Genomic DNA, 21,322 nt, shown 5'->3' on the forward strand with positions numbered 1-21,322 from the left:
TTTTTGCAATGACTCTGTTCCATCCCACTTTCAGAAATGAACTACATTAGTATTTATCAAAAGAGTAAGAAGTTGTGTAAAAGTAGACTTCCTTCCCTAAACTATTGAGTTGAGCATTAATCTGAAATGTATACTCATAAGTAGACATAAAGGAGTGCATTTATATAGAAATATTTATTTAATCTGAAAAACAACATTAAAAAAAGTTTGTTTTTACAGCAGAGATGAACATGTTTACAGCTTGGTACAAAACAAACAAATAGGTGTGATTAGCTCATGTCTGGATGGACACACATGGGGGGGGGTGAATGTTTTGATGAAGGATAAGAGTTATTCACAATAAGGCGTGTAGCTGACCAGCTTGACAGGTGGGCGCGGTGTAACGGTTTGTCAAAAGGCTTAAAACCCGTCTCAGCTCTCAGCCTGTGGGTGACATCACTCAGGCCATCCGGGGGAGACCTCCCTCACAGCGAGCTGTTGAAGAGAAGCAACCGAAGTCCACCCCAGAAGAACCAACAAATACAGATGTTGTTGAGGCTCAGGTTTCTTCCTCTGTCTCTGCAGCTCTCTGGGCACCTCGACGGACAAGTCACCAATAATCCACACTGTGTCTATAGGAGAAATACAAAGGTGTTCAATTAATGCCTCAGACAAGACAAAATGTACAGTTAACTACATGTGACAGCTCAGGGTGTTTTTTTGTTATGAGCCATATCTGCAGGAATAATATTGAACAAGGTAGCTGCAACTCATAATAATAGATGCCAGTCTTAAACACTATTTCTTCTAATACTTAAAGTTTTTGGTGTGAAGCTGACACTGTCCACAGACTTCATGACTTCACGGGGTTCAATAGAAAACAAATGTCTTATATTAAATACTAAATAATTATTTTTCAATTGTCATGTTCACCTCATCGCTGTTGACATCAGTAAATATAAGACACAGACATTCCTCTTTTTGTCAGAACAGTAATATGAACTGTATGCTTTGTAATATTGATTTCTTCTGGATGTCTCTTATTTATTTACAGTTTATGGATAAAACTTAATGTTAATGTATTTCTCTGCTAACACTGACAAAGTCTAACTTCTCTGACAAATAACTAACAACCATAGTTGTATATTTAACAAAGCGTAGTTTTAAGACTTTAATTAAATATTTGGGTTGAATATAATTCGTTTTAACTGTGTTGTAGAAAAGTTAAATGTTAACTTACTGTTTATAGAGTTTTCTCAGGACGAGCAGGAATAGTTGATGATAGCAGCCTAGCCGTTAGCTATGCTGTGAAGTGGACTGCTGACGTCGAGCTGAATGGGTGGAGTTAAGTCCCGCCGGTCCCGCCTTACTGCTGTTGCTAGGTTGATCCGAAGTTAGGTTGAGACTGCAAATCCAATATGGATGCGGCCGTCGATTGGACTCATTTTCTGCCTATGTCACAGACGGGTCAGGGTTCGTCCAGTCATATTTACAGTCTATGGACAGGCCTCGTCGCCGCCAGCAGCCGAGCCAGAGTAGGGGGGAAATGGCAGCCAGCAGTAGCCAACAGGTGGCGCAGGGCGACGGGTCCAAGCCAGGTAGGGAGCTGACGTGGCCGACGAAGAAGGACGGTCCACCAATAAGGCAGGCGAGGGTCCAGTGATCACAGACTGGTGAGGATATCCTGATAGCTGTGCGAGAAGCTAACAGCTGATCGGCGGCTAGCGCTAACAGCTGATCGTCATAGATGGTGAGTAGCTGTCAGTTTACACAAACTGAAAGCAGCAGCAAAGTCGATCTGTTTGCAGACTGTTAGTAGAGGATAAGTAGGAGGGAGAAGCATAGATAGCACAAAAGAAACACCATTTTTGTCACGGATCGTGAAGCGGCGACATACACGCCAGCGTCCTCGCTCAACCGGAACTTTTATAACATCCCAATCATCCTTTTATGGGCAATCAACACACTGAGCAATTACAACATGTGTGCTATATGAAGACCATTTCCTAGAAGTTTCCTGGACAGACAACTGGTCTCTTAACAGGAAAGTGTGTGTGTGTGTGTGTGTGTGTGTGTGTGTGTGTGTGTGTGTGTGTGTGTGTGTGTGTGTGTGTGTGTGTGTCTTGTGTATCAGAACATGATCTTATGACTTGGCTAAATTCAGAGGTTAGATAACTATTGGTTTGTGCCTGCTGCTGTCCAGATTGTGTTTCTGTTATGATTAAACCTTTCAAACTACAACAGGATGAGGGCTGGAAGTAACACAAAGTGATGATAAAAGTGAGGGTGATGGAAACTCATGAGAGTTTAAATATGAAATAAAAAATGTAAACTGAAATAAAAGTGATAATCCAGTGAATAGAAAATCACCATTCATCACATCCAACAGAAATGTATATTTTACAACATGCAGTTTTTGTGACATTTCACATTTTGATGTTGGCTGCTGGCCGGCTGCTCGTAGTCGAGCTCGTGGAGCTCATCAACTTTAAAAACAGCAGAAATCATTTTTGATTTGACGTTCATTTTCATAAACATGTAAATATGCAGAGTCTCCAACATCAAGTTCTCTCCTCAAAAACATCCAGACGTGAATTCAGTGATGAAATAGAAACAGAATATCTTTAGAGACATAAGCTAGCTCTCCTCCTCGTCTTCTGGCTGTGCAGACAGTAAGGCACACAGCAAAGTCCACGATCACCATAGTACAGGCCAGCAGGAACATCCAACAACAATACACAAGTCAGCTGCAGGCCGCCAGGTGGCCAGGTGAGGTCGGGACGGCGTGGCCTACACCTTAGACAAGCAGAGAAAAACTCACAAGGACTGAGTTGTCATCTGTTTCTTCAGATTTTGATCTGTTCATCCAGTCCAGTTAAATTTCAATTAAAACAAAAACATGTATGTTGTAGAGCCTAGATTGATGGAGAAGAAATGGTCTCCATGACTTCAGAAACACAGTTTAAAAGTAGTTAGACAGGACAAAGGGACGTGGCACACTCCTGCTGCCATCACATTGTGTGTGACAGTGAAAGTGGAAATGAGGCTCCTGTTTGTGCTGAATGTGACCTCTGAGGACAGAACAGTTGGAGACAGCAGATGGTTCATAGATTCTTTGTGCTGCACTTTGATTAGTCAGACTTTATTCACTGCATGTGTTTGTTGATTTGGATCTCCATTCTTCCTGGCTGCCATGGTAACTCCATTTGAACTTGATTAGAAGTGGATTATTACATTTCAGTGCTGTCAAACATCATTCAGTGCTGAATATGAACTGTAAGTTTGATTGACTCTCAGTAAGTAGGGGTGTAACGGTACACAAACATTTCAGTTCGATACAGTTCTCAGATTTGAAGCTTCGGTTTGGTACATTTTCACTACAGTAAAGGGACCTGATGCTTTTTTTTCTTTATAGGAACATTTTTAATTTCCCTTTTACACATTGGACTAAGTGCAGCATCGACAGTTCAGACTTGTACACCTGCTCAGGTTACTTTTTAATAACATTTTAAATTAAACATTGTAAAAAAAAACGTTAAAGAAACTTATGCTGCTTCCTTCAACCAAAAGAGTCACCAATAAATAAAAGATATGAATGAAATAAAGTATTTTAGAATGAAATGAAGTCATTAATATAGCCTTTATGTAAAAATATTTCTTTTAAATTACACTTCCACCTTTTAGTTTATGAAGGCAACACTTTTTTGAATGCTCTTTGAGCACATAATAAACCTAATCACATCTGGGACAGTGTAGTTTCAGAACTATTAATATTTCCCTCTGTCGATATAAGAACTTCAATGGCATTTTTTATGGCTTTGGCCCGTTTAGAATTATTAGCAAAAGGCTGTCTGTTTTTTCCTAGTTGCAGTGATGTTTACGTTCACGTGGTGCCTTTTCAATTGCTTTAATAAGTTGGACGTGTTGCCTGTGACGTACCCGATGTCCTCTGAACAACAACCGCACACTACTCTCGTCTTGTCAACGTCTCTTTGTCCATTATTGTGGGAATGGGGAGGGAGGTGTTCATTCTATCATGCTGCAGGTCAGTGACGTGCGGCGAGGTTCGTGGCTGGTGAGGCACTGACTTTTTCAGAGTCAGATTTACAAATATATGAACCCATTTATAGAGTAGCTTAAATTCACCATTCAATTGGCAGCTTGCACATTGACTACTGGTTGTGTTTCATATCTCATATCAGCATTATTTACACACACATAGAGGGAAGGTGCATATTTGGCAAAGGAAGAACGTTACATTTATAGCGCCTCAGAAATGTTTTTTCCATTGCAATTCCACAATTCATACTCAGTCAATAAAAATAAAAGTAGGCATATACTGCGGTGTATTCATGGTCTTACCTTTACTTGTAAACAAAGTCCATTCACCTATCCTTCTGGACTAAAATATCTGTGACTTTGTTGTAAAAGTCCTCCTTACCTTCTTTTAGTTTTAAAAGTCTTCCATTATTTATCACTTCACGTTTAGATTGAAAAATTGAGAAATCTTTTTTATATAAAAAATCTGCATAGAAGAGGAGCAACCATCAAACCAAGCATAAACTCTTGGTTTTATGAGCCTCACGCAACCTGACGCACGCCCCCTTCAGGTGAAGCAGCTGCCTCACCTCATGCTTTTTCAGTGCAGTTTTATGTCAAATTAGACTAAATATATTAAAAACATGTGAAATACATTACTTATTCTATGGAAAGTGAGGACGGATAATAGAAGTGTCTACAAACATTACATTGGTGACAAACAGTAAGAAAGCAAAAGGCATACGCTCGACCCAGTTTGTGAGGGATTGCGCAATCTGGGATGAGGCACAACTCGTCGCTGCCTCACCTCGCATCGGAGCCGGCCGGAAATATGCAAATTCAGAGATTTTGATCATGAAAATTATTGAACATTTTTGGAATCGTACAGAAATAACATTTATAACACAGATCAGTAGAAAAATATTAATATTTATTTGATTTAATGATTATTTGTTTTTTACTTTTGATGATGACGAGCCTCACCTGCCTCCCCTGACAGCACGTCTCTGCTGCAGGTTATGCTCCCACACAGACGCGTCTCCCCCTCCCCTTTTGCTCTTTGTTTGAGCGGGATCATCGCTGAAAATGAAAACAAAACTTAAGAGTAAGTCCGTAAAAAGAACTCCATCCCGGTTATATGCAACTGTCCAGACCAACAGGACTCAAGGAACTACTAATCTGCACAGTTTGCACAGTTTATGTTTGAACTTTTTTACAAGTTACTAACTAAAAGCTGTGTCCCATACCAGCAGCCACAGCCTTCCTCCACCCTGAGGTGTGCTTCTGCTTTGCGGTCCGTGTGGGAACACAGATTAAATCACTTTTGTTCTGCGCGTACTCGGATCAGTCCTGTACCGAAACGGTCCGGTCCGAGTACGTGTACCTTTACACCCCTATCAGTAAGTGTCGGTAAAGTTGTTGATGAATGAACAGATGATAACCTGCAGCTGTGTTGTGTCTCGTTCTCTCCATCAGACGCCTGTGAGCTGGAACTGGACACAAACACAGTGAACAGAAAACTGAAACTGTCTGACAACAACAGGAAGGTGACGTGTGTGGAGGAGCTTCAGTCATATCCTGATCATCCAGACAGATTTAAATACTATCCTCAGCTGCTGTGTAGGACTGGTCTGACTGGTCGCTGTTACTGGGAGGTCAAGTGGAGAGGAAAGGTTGATGTATCAGTGAGTTACAGAGGAATCAGAAGGAGAGGAGACAGTGATGAATGTTGGTTTGGATTTAATGATCAGTCCTGGAGTCTGTACTGCTCTGACAAAGGTTACTCTGTCTGTCACAATAACATAAGAAAAGAGATCTCCTCCTCCTCCTCCTCCTCCTCCTCTGTCTCTCACAGAGTAGCAGTGTATGTGGACTGTCCTGCTGGCTCTCTGTCCTTCTACAGAGTCTCCTCTGACACACTGATCCACCTCCACACCTTCAACAACACATTCACTGAACCTCTCTATCCTGGGTTTGGGTCCTGGTCTCCTGGTTCTTCAGTGTCTCTGTGTGGTCTGTCGGTCTGAGAAACACTGCTGACTGAAGATCAGCTGACTCTGTTCACTCTGTCCAGCTGGTCTGTTTCATGGTTGGGGGGTGTGATAATGAGGGGTGGGGGTGGTAATGGGGGTTAAATGTTCTACATTACAGAAAAACAATGGACCCCCTTCTTTAATGTCTGTATTGTTCTGATCTCACCAATAAAAAACAAGTGACAATTAAACAATTAAAGTCCTCCTCCTGCTGTCTTGATATTGGCAGCAGGAGGAGGAGTCATGGCTCCAGATCTGTTACAAATGGTAAACTTGTCTCTCAGGTGTCTTCCCACAGGCCCTGAAAACAGCAGTCATCAAGCCACTACTAGAAAAGAACAATCTAGACAATAATGAATCATTACAGGCCTATATCAAATCTTCCTCTGTGAGGTCAAATGATAGACAAAGCTGTGTTTCAGAAGTTAAATAACTTCTTGATATTGAACAACTGTTTGGATGTCTTCCAGTCAGGTTTTGGACCAAACCGCAGCACTGAGACAGCTCTGGTTAAAGAGTAACTAAACCCTAAAACCACTTTCTTCAACTCTAAACCTCTGTATTTGAGTATTAAGTAGTGTTATGGATCAATCCAAGTCCCAATCTCGACATTTGAGTACAAAGTATTGAAATTTGAAATATTGTGTTAGAAATGTGCATAGTGTCTGCCCTTCTGTTTGAAAAACTCTAACAGTTTTTTTGGAGTACAGTATGACGTAGGAGTACAGCCCCACGTCACCAAACCTATAAAAGCCTCCTCACCCGACTCGGCGAACTGTGGGGACCATAGACTGTAAAAATAATGGACGGGACAAGGTCCCCGGTCTAGTGAAGCTTTTATTTTTAGAGCTCCCCCTGCTGACTGGCTGCCGTATAGGTCATAAGCCCCGCCTCCTCAGTGATAACAGATGGGATGTGGGTCAAACTGTAAAGTTAAAATACTCGTCACATAATTTTTTTCCAAACATAAACTCTGCTGTGATCATTAGTTATTATCACCCTACATTGTGTTCAAGTGCTCATTTTTCTGTGAAGTTTGTTTTAAATAAGTTATTTGAGGTTGAAAAACGGGATTTTACATCATATTTGACGATGATTGACAGCCGCCGATCTTGCGTAGCTCTCTTTGTGAATAGCAAAAGTTACGTAGTGAAGGAAAGCCGAGACGCCGTTGAATTTTTCCTTTCAGTTTTTTCGTCTTTTTTGAGCTGGCAAAATGAGTTGTTCTGCAGTAAACTGTTCTAACCGACCTGAGGGAGATAAGGGATCTTTGCAGCTTTTGTAAAAAAGTGATTTATGTGTCATTGGTTGGTTAAAGTCGTTATCTAGCTAGCTAACACAGAAGCAGTCTAAGTTAGCTGAAATGTTGTAAAGCTAGGTTTCTTATCCGGCATGATTTATCTTTTTATTTTATTTTATTAAATGAGCAAACCTAATAACTGACATGCTGTGTTTCTTGATATTGTTATGTCGTTATTGTGATTGAAATTGTATTTAAAACCAAGAATCGTAATATAAAATCCGCTCATAGATGCGGTTCATTGACTGTACAGTTAATTTACAGCAAAAATAAAAACGTCTGGTAAAGTCTCAAAAAAGTATGTAGGGCAAAAACAAAGTCACATAATTGTAATCTGGCCTGCATCATTACTAATGTGTACATGTTTACAGTCTGAGTGATAAGTGGACTATACCGAGAGGAACAGGTTTTACTTTCACCGTGCAGGCTGAAATTCATAGGACTATATACGAGGGGAGAATATTTCTCTATGTATCCAGATAAAACTAAAGGTAAGATGTGATTTAATATAACTGTTACTGATTTAAGATCCAGACAAAACTAAAGGTAAGATGTGATTTAATATAACTGTTACTGATTTAAGATCCAGATAAAACTAAAGGTAAGATCTGATTTAATATAACTGTTACTGATTTAAGATCCAGATAAAACTAAAGGTAAGATGTGATTTAATATAACTGTTACTGATTTAAGATCCAGATAAAACTAAAGGTAAGCTCTGATTTAATATAACTGTTACTGATTTAAGATCCAGATAAAACTAAAGGTAAGCTCTGATTTAATATAACTGTTACTGATTTAAGATCCAGATAAAACTAAAGGTAAGATCTGATTTAATATAACTGTTACTGATTTAAGAGACTAACCGAAACGTGAACACAAACATCAACAACCTGCGATGGTGTAATGTAATATTAACCGAGCATCATGCTGCTTAAACTGATAAATATTCTGCATTGTCTCCCACACACGACCAATTCAACAGTCACAAGTTGATCATATTGTAAATTTAATGATGCTCATTGAGAAATTGTTCTAAAAATTGACAAAACCTGACAAACATTGCGGTGATTGTGACTGTGTCTGTATTTAACACCTTTGAAAGGAAGGTGTTAATGCAGGAGACCAGTGTTACACACAACATGCTGCTGTTATGTGAGTGAGGAGGAGACAATAAAAGAAGACATAAAGATCGTGTTTTCCCCCACACATGTTAATATGTTTTAAATGTCATGCATTTATTTTTTATTTCGCTTCAATAATCGTTAACGAAGAGAAACACCATGATTAAACTACAGGCTGTTGTTGCCTTTTTATAGCCAAAGAAAACTGAACATTCACAGCCTCTGTATTCAAAAGAATTTCAACATTGACATTTATGTCGTCCTGTTTCCCTCTTCTCACCAACATTATATTTTAAACTGGGATTTCCTTTTTCTCAGGTTGTGCGTCTCTCCCCCAGCTCGCCCCCTCCGGTGAGCTCATCTCCATAATGCGCTCGTCTCCTCCCTCTAAAGCTGCTGATACTCTGTAGGACGCTTTGATTGGGGCACCTCACCAATAAAATACTATTTTATATTTTATAAGCAGTTTGCCACCACACTGCACTTTTACTCTCCAAAGGTATATGAGTATGTGTGTGACAACTTTAACAAAGCTTTAGCACACAGTCACACCATCCGCACAGCTGATCCAGGATTTACTGTAGCATCTTCTACAGCACTGAAAGGTCATGTACAGGCAAACAGAGAGAAGGGAAAAGAAACAATCTGTGCTCTCAAATAACAAAGCAGTCTCAAATCTTTTTGAGGAATTACAGCTAAAAAAATTCTACTTTGCATACAGTACATCCTCTGATAAATACAGTGAAGTACTTTGATTGTATTTCTGTGGTGTTCCTGTAGGAGACCATGATGCAGCCAGACTGAAGCAGCAGCTTGTGAAGGTGGACGCCATCATCTTGTCTTTGCAGTGCTGATTCTGAAGAGAACGCCTTCACAGAGGACTCAAAGGTAAAATGATCTCTCATATGATTGGACCGTGTTATTGTAACCGCTATCGGCATCAAAGTAATTTTAGTAACAATTTATAATCCTTCCTAAAATGTAAGGAAGACTAGCAGAAGATTTTAACAGCCTCTATGGTTCTACAAGAAGTTCATGTTTAAATTGTTCTTCTTTCTGTCTTCAAGGAAATCAATGCTCAAAGGAAACAGCAGTCCAGACTCTGATTCCAGCTCTGGTGAGGTTCTGCACACAAATTGGCTTTCTGATTATATGAGAATATTTAACATTAGTTTAATTTATCAGGCTGGCCCATGTGATGACAGTTTACAATAATCTTCAATAGAAAGTGGCAGGAACACTTTTGTCTTTAAACATAAATTCATAAAGCTGATCATATTATTGAATTCATCATGTCTTATTATATATTTTGTTTTTTCTCATAAATAGTTCTCCTGTCTTAAAAACAACCTTTAGAACCTGAAGTTTAGCAGAACCTGAGGACAGATCTGATTTCAGGTCTGAGGCAGAAACATCACAGTAAAATTCATTATACTTTACATTTAACTCAGTGATTGTTTTTCTTTATTACAGAAGATGCTCTCAGATTCAGATCCATCAGCAACCCCTGACAACATGGAGGACTCGTCCCCTGACAACATGGAGGACTCGTCCCCTGACAACATGGAGGACTCGTCCCCTGACAACATGGAGGACTCGTCCCCTGACAACATGGAGGACTCGTCCCCTGACAACATGGAGGACTCGTCCCCTGACAACATGGAGGACTCGTCCCCTGAGCGTTTCCTGTCCTCTCTCGATGGTCTTCTTCTCTTCAGTTATTAACTCTTGAAAACAGCAGCACAACATGCCAGACTGTTTGACAAGTCTTTGATTGAATAAATTGAAATGGAATCTCATACGTATCTTGCTATGCTTATTGGCTTTAAATGTTAAATATTAAATAAGTTTGAAGGCCATTTATCTCAGACGAGCCCGGCTGTGACAAGCTGAGCTCGTCTGTTAGCTTTGCTGTTGTTGGTCAAGAAGAAATTAATGTCAGTTCAAGGCCTTTTCAAATGTGAACTATAAACTTAACTGCTAAATGATTTTACTGTGACCAACACGTTGTTGTACTCCAGTTAATCAGAAACAGTCATATCAGATTTAAAAAAAGTTTATTTAAACATTTTATGAAAAGAAATCTTCAATAAACAACCCCTGGCTTCATTAACCATGTGGAAGTAAGGGAGACCATCAGGTCAAACTGCTGGGACATAGGAGAAAGTATAACACATAATTTAACAAAGAAATCCAAACAAAAATCAAATAAAGTAAAGAGATCCTGGATGATTGTTTGACTGTTAAAATATGATGGAAAAGCAAATCCAACACAACCCTCCAGCATCTGGCCTTTCAAACACAGGGCAACATCATGTAAAGAAAAATAAATTAAATATTGACCTGGATCTCTGTGTTTTATCTGAGGATGACTATGGTAGCCTTCTCACTGTTCACTGTCACAAAGCTCCAGACTCTGTCCACCTTCTTCAGACGTCGATCAGCTCCTCTGGGTGATGGCAGAGAGGACTCTTCATCTGGGAGAGCTGCTGGTGTAAGGTCATTTCTACCACAGTGGATGAGCAGGGCATCTGGCACAGGTGATAAAAGGAGGAGGTTCCTTCAAACTAAGAGACCCCAGCCTGACCTCTGTAACAGGTGTGCAGATGAAGGTTGAAATGAGTCATTTTTAGGTTCAGTTGACTGTAAAATGGAAAAGAAAACATCACCTTTCTTTTTAATATTTAGCTGGTGTATGACTCAGTGTGATTTTTATTTTTAGAAGACTGTATTGTTAACAAAATCTTGTTTTGACAATCCTCTTTATGAAACTTAAAAAAAATCACAGGATATAAACTTTTAACAGATGATTTTAACTTACACTTCACTTCTGTGGAAGATGTCAGACCAGCTTTTATCTCTTCTTTCCCTAAATGAAGACACAAAAAACAATTGATTTACTGTTCATTTAAATATATTAGAAAAGCAGACATGAATCACATTGCAGACTATCAGTTTCTAACAGAATACAACATATCTTACCACCTGTAGTCTACGGTCTGTGGTGCTAACCTAGCTTAAATATAGCTTAAATATAGAACGATTTTGTTAAAACCAGAGGACCCAGCAGCCCACGTATTTTCAATAATGATCAAAATAACTGGATTTTTTAAAACACAGTGTGTTTAAACATTAGACTCTGAATACGGCGGTTTGTTGTACTTACACATTTCTTCATCGTAGACCGGCAGAGCACTTTCAGCGTAGCTGGGCTGCGTAAGTCATCAGGGCAGTACGCTAAGTGGGCGGGGCGTGTTACCAGGGCTCCTCCCCCCGGACCCTACTGCGCAGACTCTGGTTCCAAATGACGTCAAAATCGCAAGATGGAAGCGCCCCTAAGCGGCGTATTTTGGCTTCAAGAACGTTGAGTGGGAACAGCTACAGTGCGCGCCCACTGGTTTAAACACAGACAGAACCTCAGTCTAAGTTCTTCTTGGGTAACACTTTATATGAAGGTCCTTGAAATAAGCTGTTATTACCATCAAATCTGCTGTATAAGACACACTTTAAACCCTCAGGCATCAGTTTCATTTACTACCCTCTTCAGTCATTAAGGACAAAAATGTCCACTTCCAAAAATCTGCTATAAAAATAGAACAGATTTTTTTTTTTGCTTCTTTCTGCATAAATCTCTTAAACAACTTCAGCCCTGCTCAAAACTACCAAACATTCAATCATTTTGAGGATTTTAACCCTTTAGATGCCAATTTCATTACTTGATCACTGTTGTTATTTATGAAAAAAAAAGTTATTTTCCATATAACAAATATTTGGTGGCTGGGGGATTTTTTTAAAATCAGTCTTGGATATGTCAAAGATTATACAAAATATTGACTTTGATGCATTATTAGTTTTTGTGTAGCATCAGATTTAAAATGTACTACCCTCTTGAGTCATTAAGGACAAAAATGTTCACTTCCAAAAACTGCTATAAAATTATTACAGATTAATGTTTTTTCTACTTTTTCAGTTTAAATCTTTTGATCAACTTCAGTCCTGATCAAAACGATCAAATATTGAATAATTATCAGGATTTTTAACCCTTTAAATGCAAAAGTTTGATTACATGATGATAATATTCTTAATGAAAAAAACACACACAAAAAAAGTTATTGTCCATATAACAAATGTTTGGTGTTTGGGGGATTTTTTTTAAATCAGTCTTTGTTTTGTTAAAATCTAAAGACAAACAGAGAATTAAAATATGAATATGCTTTTATTTACTTTGTGTTTAAAGGTTAATCAGCTTTATTATTACTTCTCAGGTTATCTCTGTTGTCAGCCTTTATTTAAAGTTTGTATTGAACACTGGAGAGCAGCACTGAGCAGGTCAGGAAATCAGGTAACCTTTGTGAGCCAGGTGTGTAAACCTGCTGAGTGGCTCTAACTGACAGACAGGAGTGTCAGCGGTGTGTGTGAGAGCAGGAGTGAGGTGAGAGGCTGAGACACTTTCAGGCTGAATTCAATGAAAGGAAGACAGCAGAGATACCTTTGGTAAGTGTGCTGTGTTCTTTGGTAATTATCTGTTCAGAATGTTTGAATGGTGACATGTATTTAATGTAGGCTGTTTATTTCATAGTGATGCACTCTGCATTCTGGTTTTATAGTGTAGTGTTCACAGGAAACAATTAAATTAGAAGGGTAAATAATAATTAATATTGAACACATTTAACTGGTTTGTTTAAATTGTAAACAAAAGATAAAGAACTGAATAGATACTAAAATTCAGATTCATTTAATGGTGATATTAACTTAAATTCTGATTTGTGTTGTTTGGTGTTAAAATGAGAAAAAGGAAGGTAAGGATGCTAAAAGATGCATGGTTAACATTGTATAAGTGGAAAACTGCTTCCCCAGATTACTTTACAATTATAATAGGAATGTATATGTGAAGAATTTTGTTCATAGATATTTTCCTTGCTTTTCAGAACCACACACAATAAACAGTTGTAACCTCGCTGCATTAAAGTCTCCTCTTTGAACTCTTTTACTATCGTGGCCTAACCCAAACCAATGTGTTCAGTCTTTTAGAATAAGGGTCTGCTTGGAGGTGAAATATTGATAAATGAAAGCAGTTACTTTTATTGAAATAAGAAAAGTTTTAAGATTGATGACGAGTCAGGTTACCGTGGGAATTGGATAGCGCCAAGACCAATCGAAGGATCATTTTCCTCTTAGCTGAAAATGTATAAAAAGCAGTGAAACAGCAAAAAGGAAGCCAAAGAGAGAAATGATAACAGAACAAATAAACACACCATTGAAGTGTTTTTTTCCATATACCATTTAGTTACACACACTGAAGGCTATAATGCATCTCTATCGTTTCTTCTAACAATATGTTGAGTAAATCCAGAATGCCAGATGACATCTACAGGTGTTATCATTCAGTTTGTGATTTTCTTTATTTTGTATTCTGACTGCAGGATTCTTATTAAGGGTTACAGGTTTTCAGTGAAATCGACATCGACCTGACCTGACTGTGGTCGCTCTGCATCAGGATCTGCTGAACTCCTTTTCTTTACCAAAGACACTTTAGACACTCGACACAAAATAACACAAGTAGATGAAAGTCTTTCTCACTCTACATCAGTTTATTTATTACAAGGTTACACATGAGCTGTCTGAAGAACTTGTGCTACCCAACACAGAGGCCTCCAAGGAAACAGAGTGACAGAAAGAAGAGAAGATATCAGGAGAGAAGAAGGATCCTTACACTGTAACTGTTTCATATAAACCCTTTCAATTCAAATGTCATAGCTGCTCCCAACTTACTGGTTCATATGTCAGCAACAAAACATCAATGTCAAAAAAGTAGAGACAGATTTCTGTCAGTAGAATTGTCTTATATCCCTTTATAACTGCACTTATACATCTGTTAGTCAATACATACTTATGAATACAGATTAGTGATGTTGTTAACTTGGATTCCTCTGGATCAGTTTTACCATTGCACAGGATTAACATTTCTCTCCAGTGTGGACTAACATGAGTCTGGTCAGATTTCCTCTTTGGGAAAAACTTTTACTGCAAACAGAGCAGCTGAAGGCTTTCGCTCCTGTGTGAACTAACATGTGTGACTTCAGACCCCCCTTTTGTCTAAATTGTTTTCCACACTGAGAGCAGCTGAAGGGTTTTTCTCCCGTATGCAGAATCATGTGTATAGTCAGATCTCTTTGTCTGTAAAATGTTTGACCACACTCAGAGCATCTAAAGGATTTCTCTCTGTGAATTGCCATGTGATATGTCAGACTGGCCTTAACGGTAAATCTTTTCACACAGTGAGAGCAGCTGAAGGGTTTTTCTCCAGTGTGAATCATCATGTGTCTGGTCAAATTTCCTTTTACGTTAAATCTTTTACCGCACTCCGAGCACCTATGTGGTCTCTTACCAGTCTGTAGTTTCTTATTTTTGAAGTTTAATTCTGACAGATCTTCTCTTGTCTCTTGCCAATCATGACTATCATCAGTCTTGACCTCAGTCACTGGTTGTAAACGTCTCTCTGGTTCTGAGTCTCTCTCTGGTTCTGCTCCTCCACAGTCCTCTCCATCAACTCCTGTTTCCATCTGTTCAGTTTGTCTCTGATGAAGCTGTGAGGACTGAGGTTTCTCTTCACCATCTTCACTCTTCACAGAGACAGGAGTGAAGGGGAACTTGGTGGTATCAGCCTCCTCCAGTTCTTGAAGCTGTTCTTCCTCCTGACTGCTCCACAGTTCCTCATGTTCTTCTTTAATGTGTTGGGGCTTAGTGTCCTCCTGGTCCAGAATGTGGCTCCACTCCTGCTGCTCAGGTGGAAGCTCTTCTTTACTCACCAACAGCTGCTGGAGATCTGCAGGACACAGTAAACAAACATTAACGGTACTTATAGACTGATTTTTAAATATTAATGCGAGCAGGACCCCACGCTGAGCTCAACTCGGCAGCAAGGAGATGCGCACATGCACGGAGCAAACCAATACACAATGAATGGGCATGACAGCACCGCCGGCTGCATCCTATCTGAAAGGCCCTTAAGGCTGTGAGGACTGAGGTTTCTCTTTATCATCATTAAGTCCTGGAGGGCTGGCAGCCCGGGTTCAAATCTGACCTGTGGCTCCTTTCCCACAAGTCATTCCCCACTCTCTCTCTTTGGTTTCTGATTCTGTCCTACCTACCAAAAAATCTTGTTTAAATTTTTTTTTATTTTTTAAACTTTGTGGTAAGTTATTATGTTTTTCTAAAAACCCATACACAAAAAGTTCTTATCAGAAGAACGTTCATCTATAAATCATGTCTCAGGGCCCCTCCCCCCTCCAGCTGCACTACATGGACTATTCCATCATGACCCTCAGGTCTTATGGTGCATTCAGGTGCTGCTCGGGTGCTCCAAGTTTCCGAGTTAGGAAGTCGTTCTTCCGACTTGATTTCAGTTCAGAAAATCTGAATGTTGTAACAACAGCAACAAAGCATTGATGCTACAAAGAAGATCAGTGAAATGTTACTGTTACAGTTATATTTGAGTAAAAAGTTGATGTCCATATATGTGAATCAATAAAAAGTATGTTAACATTAACTAAACATATTTTGCCCCCTATGAGCTGACGTCAAGTCAGGAAGTCGAGCACCTCATTCTTTTCCGAGTGACGAGTTGTTTTTCCGACTTGAGCAGGTGTTCATGTGCATTTTACAACTAGGAATCTTGTTTTTCTGATGTGTCCGACACCACCTGAATGCACCGTTAGTGGACAGCGTGTTTAAAGGGATACTTCAGCCATTTGCATTAAGCTTTGTATCATTAGAAACCTGGTAGTATTTTTGAATGGTCGTGCATCCTGCTAACAGGCTCTATGGAGAAAGCTGATGATGCCGAAAAAAACTGATATGGATGAAGTGGATTTTTAAGACCTGACTGTCGGCGGCGGTGAGGACGAGGAGCCGGGGCCGGCTCGAGCTGGGGTGGACTGGTAGTGTCGGTGCTCTCACTGTTTGCCTATGGACACAGACATAGAGTCTGTTTTCTGACAGGAATTTCCAAGATGCCAATTCTGGAAGAAATCTCTGAATCAGTTGAGGAAACGGCCGTATGTGTTGTAGTAAATGTCTGTAAATAGAGGACCTTAGTGGGAGTGGCCTGCGTTGCTGTGCATTCTGGGAGCTGGTGCCTTTCATCCACATGAGCCAAAAAGACACTTTCTGCCTTTTCTCAATCAAGAAGGCACCAACTTCAAAATGTATTTCACATTTCTACATATATGACCCAATGTCAATACAGATTCATGTTTCAACGGGTGAAGTATCTCTTTAAAGAAATGATTGACACGGCATCACAGAGAGAGAAAAAAGAGACTAGAGCGAAAGAGATAGAAGATAGAAACTAACGAACAAGCCAAATGAAGTGAAGCTTAACTAGCAGAGCAGAAAAAAGGATGTAGAGGGAGGAAAAAGAGAGCTTGATGTCCAAGCTGCCAAAAGTTAGAACTTTTTTTTACAACAGTAGGCAACCAGGCCCAGAAGTCCTGTGACGTCATGAACACAAGATTACAGATTCCTACAAGTGGAGACGATGAAATAAAGAAACACACACAGGAGACAAAGGAGATGAAGAGAACTACAGACAGAGAGGATGAAGAGAAATACAGACAGAGAGGATGAAGAGAAATACAGACAGAGAGGATGAAGAGAAATACAGACAGAGAGGATGAAGAGAACTACAGACAGAGAGGATGAAGAGAAATACAGACAGAGAGGATGAAGAGAAATACAGACAGAGAGGATGAAGAGAAATACAGACAGAGAGGATGAAGAGAAATACAGACAGAGAGGATGAAGAGAACTACAGACAGAGAGGATGAAGAGAAATACAGACAGAGAGGATGAAGAGAAATACAGAGACAGAGAGGAAGAAGAGAAATACAGAGACAGAGAGGATGAAGAGAAATACAGAGACAGAGAGGAAGAAGAGAAATACAGAGACAGAGAGGAAGAAGAGAAATACAGAGACAGAGAGGATGAAGAGAAATACAGACAGAGAGGATGAAGAGAAATACAGACAGAGAGGATGAAGAGAAATACAGAGACAGAGAGGAAGAAGAGAAATACAGAGACAGAGAGGATGAAGAGAAATACAGACAGAGAGGATGAAGAGAAATACAGACAGAGAGGATGAAGAGAAATACAGACAGAGAGGATGAAGAGAAATACAGAGACAGAGAGGATGAAGAGAAATACAGAGACAGAGAGGAAGAAGAGAAATACAGACAGAGAGGAAGAAGAGAAATACACAGACAGAGAGGATGAAGAGAAATACAGACAGAGAGGATGGAGAGAAATACAGACAGAGAGGAAGAAGAGAAATACAGACAGAGAGGATGAAGAGAAATACAGAGACAGAGAGGATGAAGAGAAATACAGACAGAGAGGATGAAGAGAAATACAGACAGAGAGGATGAAGAGAAATACAGAGACAGAGAGGATGAAGAGAAATACAGACAGAGAGGAAGAAGAGAAATACAGACAGAGAGGAAGAAGAGAAATACAGACAGAGAGGATGAAGAGAAATACAGAGACAGTTTTGTAATCTCAACAACATCATCTTTGTTTCCATCAGTAAGTCCTCTCTTACTGTTTCTTTGGAGTTCAGGCCTGTAAGAGCTGCAGTTGAATCTGAACAAACAACAACTCTCTCTGGCCTTCTCGATCCATTCAACCCTAACATTATAGCAGTTAGTTCTGATGTAAACACGGATCACTTATTATTCACTCTTTTACATATTTCTATATCTAACTCAGATATGAACACTCCTGTCCCCACATGTCCACTCTCTGGCTCTTTGGATCCATCAGTAGGTATGTAGTTATAATATTTCTTTTGTAAATAATCTTCAACCAAATGCCCAATGTTAGCCACATTTCTTTCAATCCATTCTCACTTTTGCTCCACAAGTTGTAAGTCAACGCTAGGCACTGGAACAATCCATGGAGGGATATTAGCCCATCCAACATTTGGTCCATCAAGTGGAGTTTCTCCAAGGTGCTCTTTGCTGCTGCAGGAGCTGCACTATGGCCAAAGATACAACGAGCAAGAGCAGCTGGAAAACGGGCGTACTACAAAGGTGGTGCTGGGTTCAACAACGGACAGAGAGTCACTTAGGAGCGCCATACAAGATCACATTTGATGGTCTATGTAAGCCAGCAATAACAGGCATTTGGCCTGCACACAGGTTGGATGGTTCAGTTCATATTATTTGATATTGAAGGGACGTTAAGTTTAAGGCTCTCTTTTGTGTCCTTTATATTTCAACTGGTTGGAATAGTTTGTTTATTAACAGTTGTTAGTTTGTGTTCACAATTAATATTTCATTTTCTTGTATCTCTAAACGCTCGAGAGAAAACACAAAGAGAAAATCTGTATTTGTATTTTGTAAGGGTGAAAAAGCTAATTTTATATTTCTGAAGAAACACTTCAAACTAGAGGATGAAATATTCTGGATAAATCAATGGGATGACCTTGGTTCCACTAGATCAGCAGGCTCCTGTTCTGTAACCCTCCTGATAAATTCATCACCTCTAGAAGTACTCATGATGGTCACTGGATAATTTACGTACTTGAAATTAACGAGCACTTTTATATTTTGGTCAATAGGTATGGCTTTAATAACCTAACTCAAAACAAACAGTTGATTTTGGAGGTCTCTAGTGTCACTGAATCCCTTAAACTATCTAACTGCCAAAATTATTATAGGAGGGATTTTAAATATGATCTTTTCCTGAAGATATGAAAGTTATTTTATCTGATGTGATGATGGATAAATCTATCACTTCTTACATCTCTAAATGGGAATTCATGAAGTTCACATTTAGGGAGCACTCTGTTACATTTGGAAAATCTCTAAATAGAAGTAACAAATCATCAGAAATGAATATAATCAAAGAAATAAAAAGCTGCTGTAATAAGACATGACTTTGTGACAATGATAAACAAAAAGGACATATTCTACAAACACAGCTGGATGAACTCTGTGTGAAGAAAGCTGAAGGAGCTGACAGAAGATCCAGGGTCAAATGGATGGAGGAAGGGGAGGAAAGTATTTATGTCATTTAGAGAAAAGAAGGCAGGAAAGAAATCCAATCAAAGCCTTATTAGTTCATGACCAAGTTAGTTCTGATCCAGTCTTGATGAAATGGTTTCTTTCTCTGGTAAACTAGACTCAGCAGCCTTTTCTGTCATGGATGCTGACTCCTTCTTCAGCCATCTCTCAGCTCTTCTTCCTCATATAGACGAGGAGTTTGCAGAATGATGTGATGCTGATATTACTTCAGAGGAGCTCAAAGAAGCAGTAGATAGTCTTTCTTTGGATAAGTCACCAGGATGTGAACTTTTAGAAACATGTTTGGGAATTGTTAGAGAGTCCATTTTCTCTCATGTTAAAGGAAGCTACTGACAATAAGACATTTCCCCACACTATGAAACAAGGCATCTCGGTCTTTGCAGACACGGAGTATGTCAACAAGAGAGTCTGGCTCGTTTCTTGAGTCGGGCCGTTCATTATTGCACACAGAGCTTAAACTGTACATACACTTCAGATACTGACTCGTTTAGAGCAGAGCCCAGCATCAACAACGTGACCCAGCACGATAAACGACTTTCCATCTATAGTACGACGATCACAGAGACTGTTTGTACTCGTCAACATAAAGACGACTTAATCAGACAGCTCGGCTGATCGCTGCGATGTAACGCTAAAGTGATCACATTAAAACATACCATTGAATCTACCCTACTGTGATTGGCTACAGACATTTCCATTTGTGAATCGAACCACGGCAGGGGAGTCTCAAAAGTCCCACACACAAATGCAGCGAGGTTCACACATGACAAACAGTTTGTAAAGGCAGACTGACAAGACAAGATCCAAATGTGTTTTTTTAATATATATGTATATCACACATTTGTGGATTTCTATTACCGTATTTTCCGCACTATAAAGCGCACCGGATTATAAGGCGCACCTTCAATGAATGGCCTATTTTAGAACTGTTTTCATATATAGGGCGCACCGGATTATAAGGCGCATAGAATAGAACGTGTTTACAACTGAACAAGGCTGGGAGATATTGTGAATATATAAATATAAATACGTATAAAACGTAACGTATAAAACTACAAAAACAAAAGTACATAAGATGATTTCCCCAAATAATAAATTATTTCTTTGACGTTTCTCTTAACTCTCAAAACATAGTTTTATACATAGTGCATTCACAGTAACTAAACGTTGTTCAAACGTTAATGTGCATATTCACAATATCTCCCAGCCTTGTTCAGTTGTAAACACGTAAAAGAAACACACTCTGATACCGCTAATTCAAACGTTAGTGCAGGGGTGCCCAAACAGTCGATCGCGATCGACAGGTAGATCGCTGACTGATTCTCAGTCGATCGCGAGATGTTTTGTCAATATAAAATACAATTGTAAAATAGAAAAGTGATTTCATTTTCATCTCATTGCACTGTTTCCCACACACGATACCTGTGTGCTCCAGCAGGCATGCGCAAGGACGTGCAGGTAAAGCCGGGGGGTAAATGTTTTACCAAAAAGTCATATATAGAAACTATGCTACGAGTATTAAGCGCATTTGATGAAGCTGCAGCTACTTTTCTCTGCTCCTCTCTGCTGTCATGACTGTGAGCATCGCGGGGGATGAGACACACCAACAAACAGCGCAAACGCAAACGCACACGCACACGCACACGCGCACACACACACACACACACTTGCACTGGAGCGCCAGCCACCACGCGAACCTTTTTACTTTTCACTTTTAGTGCTACAGCACACAGTTGATCCGTGATCCGCACGGACCGAGGTGGG

At 39.5% G+C, this 21,322-nt stretch overlaps 1 protein-coding gene and 1 long non-coding RNA gene across 2 annotated transcripts in view; both read left to right on the top strand.

Moving 5' to 3' along the window:
* Positions 1–21,322, top strand: part of LOC136181112 (protein NLRC3-like) — a 693,514-nt gene that overhangs the window by 669,003 nt on the left and 3,189 nt on the right. The gene's annotated exons all lie outside the window — the stretch shown is intronic.
* On the top strand, positions 7,953–10,822 carry LOC136181202 (uncharacterized). The gene is made up of 3 exons (XR_010667587.1): positions 7,953–9,362; positions 9,542–9,591; positions 9,948–10,822. It is a non-coding gene; the product is annotated as an uncharacterized lncRNA (long non-coding RNA).

The sequence above is a fragment of the Labrus bergylta genome, chromosome 2 (genome assembly GCF_963930695.1).
Source record: "Labrus bergylta chromosome 2, fLabBer1.1, whole genome shotgun sequence".
NCBI lineage: Eukaryota > Metazoa > Chordata > Actinopteri > Labriformes > Labridae > Labrus > Labrus bergylta.